This window comes from Grammomys surdaster, unplaced genomic scaffold (genome assembly GCF_004785775.1).
Source record: "Grammomys surdaster isolate TR1022 unplaced genomic scaffold, NIH_TR_1.0 647, whole genome shotgun sequence".
In the NCBI taxonomy this organism is placed as follows: Eukaryota; Metazoa; Chordata; class Mammalia; order Rodentia; family Muridae; genus Grammomys; species Grammomys surdaster.
In genome coordinates this window covers 6,711-10,719 of record NW_021605066.1, presented here as the reverse complement: position 1 = coordinate 10,719, position 4,009 = coordinate 6,711, and the positions used below count along the sequence as shown (strand labels likewise).

At 38.3% G+C, this 4,009-nt stretch overlaps 1 pseudogene; it reads right to left on the bottom strand.

Annotated features, from left to right (window-relative positions):
- Window positions 1-3,328: 3,328 nt before the first annotated feature.
- LOC114633417 overlaps window positions 3,329-4,009 on the bottom strand; it is a 5,999-nt pseudogene continuing 5,318 nt past the window's right edge.

Below are 4,009 nucleotides of genomic sequence, written 5' to 3'. Positions count from 1 at the left end.
GGAAGATTAAGGTCTAACGTAATGCTAGCGTTTTGAGAGGCTCAGACTTTAAACTGTGATGTTTAAGCAAGTTTAAGTTGAGTAAAGTTCTTATGTGTTCAAGTTAGATCACAAAACAAGTCACAAAATCACAAAAACAAGTCATATGGAACAAAAATATTTTTCCATAGAAGTATATAAGGGATAGTTTAAAATTTTAATTGAATAACAGCAACCAATAATGAATAAAAGGAATTAAGCTCAACTCTAACTGGTATACTGAAGGGAAAAAACCCTCACACACAAAATCATTGTTGGAGGATGTTTTCTGTGCACTGTGTATTCAAATGCTGATTTCTGTACCAGGAAATTTGGTTGAAGTCTTGCAGTCAGGACACGGCCATTTCTATGAAACATCTCCTGTCTCAATGTCACGTAAAAGTTGTTCTCCATCTCTTCTGATTGGTTAAAAGCTGAACACCCAAATAGGTGGGTACGTGAGTGTAAGGTGGGACTTCTGAACCCAGTAAAGGGGAAAGCAGGGAGAGAGGACTGGTGATGAGGGACTTGCCATGAGGACACGGATAAAGTAGCATCAGCCACGCCACCACTACAATGGTGGGTAATAGGCCACGAGGCTGGGAAGTAGGCCAGCGTAAGGATTAGTTGGGTAAATTTAGACTGAGCTAATGGAGAATCTGCCCAGCTATAGTGCCAGAAGCTTATGATAGGTCTCCATTTCATTATTTGGGAGATAGAACAGGCATAGAAAAGCCCATACATTTACAACACAACTTAAGAACAATACTGTCTTTTGGAGAAATCTAGGTCAAAACAGTCTTGTTTTCTTTGAGTGTTCATACAAGCACTCAGAACTCTCCTATTGCCATCATTCCAGTACAGTCCTCCAACGATATAAATTAATTAAATCTGTTTAATTTTAATTAAAAAGAAACAAAAATACATATGAAGAAAGCTCTTTTCAAAAGAGTAACACACATAAATGTGTATACACACATACACACACATACACACACCACACACATATATATGATTTTTATTTTATTTTTATGACATAATACCAGGTTCCCAAGGAAGGCAGAAGAGTTCATCAGATGTCGTGGACCAGGACCTCTGTTCCAGCGGATGTGGGTGCTAGGAACCAAACTTGGATACCTCACAGCAGCAGCAGCACCACTGAGTCAACTCTCCAGCTCCCAAACACGTCATCATAATGCACAGAATGAAGATGCTCCTTTGCACACTCTGCATTACCCCACTTGTAGGTGAAGAAGTCCTTGCTGTTTGGGCACTGAAGGACTGAATGGGATTCACTCTGTTGGTGTATGGAGACTGCATATTGGTGCTTACTGTATTTGTTAACACAGTTCTCCAGATGTGAGTAAAGACAATGAAAGATTTTATGTAGAGATGAGACTAGATTATATTAGGAAAAGTTTCACAATGGGATACATGCTTTATAAAAATGATTTCTATTTTATATGCATAGCTGTTTTGTCTGCATTTATGTCTGTGTGAGGGCGTTAGATACTACAAATCTGAACTTATAGACAGTTGTAAATTTCCAGGTGTGTACTGGGAATGGTACCTCATTCCCTTGGAAAAGTGACAGTCTTTTCAAACCCCATTTTTGGAATTTTTGAGACAGGATCTTTCTACATAGTTATGGGAATTCTAAAACTCACTATATGGGCCAGACTAGACTCAAACTCAGAGAAAGCCACCTGCCTCTGTCTCATAGGTGATGAAATTACAAGCATGCTACATGTGGTAATTTTTGATATGCTTGGCCCAGGGAACAGCACTATTTGGAGGTGTGGCCTTGTTGGAGGAAGTGTGTCACTGTGGGCATGTGTTTTAAGACCCTCCTCCCAACCATGTGGAAGCCACCCTTCTCTTTTTTCCCTTCAGAACAAGATGTAGAATTCTCCCAGCACTATGCCTGCCTGGATGCTGGCATGCTTCTGCCTTGATGATAATGGACTGAAGCTCTGAACTTGTAAGCTAGCCCCAATGAAATGTTGTCATTATAAGAGTTGCCTTGATTATGGTGTCTGTTTACAGCAGTAAAATCCTAAGATACAATACTTCTTTGGATCAAACAATAATAAAAGGACAATGTAAGATTTAAACAGGAACCTTAATATTATGATAAACATTAATACTACTTGGAATTTTTCAATGTATTAATTTCAACCAGGTAAGATATACTTTTTGGATAACCTATCTTTGAATTAAACAATAAAAGGACAATGTAAGACTTGAACAGGAACCATCATATTTTGATAAACAGTAATACTACTTGAAATTTTTCAATGTATTAATTTCAACTTCTAAATTGTTTCCTATATTCTCAATATTTTTGATTGCTTTGTAAATTTTACCTCTTTAAAAAAAAATTAACTGCATAAGCACGTGCTATGATGCATATGTGCCAAACAGAACAGTTCACAGGTATTTGTTTTAGAGCTCCTCTGTGTTCATAATAAGAAAAAACAAGCTCATCAAGTTTGGCATCAAGTATCTAAATCTGCTGAGGGAACTCGCTGGCCCTTGGTTCCATTTCAAAAATCTTTATGAAATTCTAGTGTATGAAGGTGCACACAATCCAGGTGTAGTAATCAGAGAAAAGTTTGAATGAGATCATCAAGCTTTGGAGCAACAACCTTTACTCACAGAAACAATTCTCTGGCATGCATTTTTGTTTCTGAGAAAATGTTAAGGACAAACATTTAGTCCTCCAAATAAACGAACATGATCTGTGGGCATTTGTGGCTGGAGAATCTGATCTGAAGCAAGAGTGAGATTGAGATATGCCCAAAATCCTGAAAAACATAGCCTGAGACTGGCAGGAGATAGGGCTGCCCTCTTCCTGTCTACAGCCTACATACAAGTTCTGGCACATAACCTCTACTTCTCCCACCTCTGAGGACGGCCACATTATACGTTGTTCAACTCCTTTATCCCAATAAAGTTCTTGGAATGTCTCTTCATGCAAATAAAGCATTCCCAGCACTTCAGCCCCAGACAGTAACGTACACCCACCCTGGAAATCCCCACCCACTCACTAAGATCGGTATAGTCCTTGCTCACCCTGAATAAAGTAGAATTGCCTTACTGCAGCTGATCCCAAAAATCATCCAGCATATCCACAACATTCTGAACCCTGCACATTACACCATCATGGGCTGGTGGCTAATGACCTCCAAGGAAGGGAAGACCCACAATAACCCAAAAAATAATGGATGACAACATACATATCAGTTTCACTTGGAATAAGTTTTATTATTCAAATTGTTTGTTCCTGAATCCTTGGATGACAATATGTTTACAATTTGTAAAGGAGACAAAATTTTAATGATGGACTGTTTCTACTAATCTTCCTCAAGCCCCAAAGAGATAGCTCAATGGGAAAAATGTATGTGGAATGCAAGGCTTTACCTCACACATTAGGTTCATGCTTTTTACCAATGTGAGTTCTATCATGCTTTTGAAAGTTGCTACAACATGTGAAGGCTTTATCACACTGATTACATTCATAAGCTTTTTGTACAGTATGACTTCTTTCATGCCTATGAAGATGACTATTCTGTAAAAAGACCTTACCACATTGCTTACATCCATAGTGCTTCTCTCCAGTATGTCTTCTTTCATGCCTGTGAAGGTCACTTTTGCATGCAAAAGCTTTAAAACATTGATTGCATTCATAAGGTTTCTCCCCAGTATGACTTCTTTCATGCCATTGAAGATGACTGTTCTGTGAAAAGGCTTTGCCACATTGATGACATTCATAAGGTTTCTCTCCAGTATGACTTCTTTCATGCCTTTGAAGATTACTGTTACGTCCAAAGGCTTTACCACATAGACTACATCCATAGGATTTTTCTCGAGTACAGTTTATTTCATGATGGAAAAGATGACTATTCTGGGCAAACGCTTTACCACTTTGATTATATTCACAGGGCTTTTGTCCAGTAAGACTTCTTTCATGACTATGAAGATTACTCTT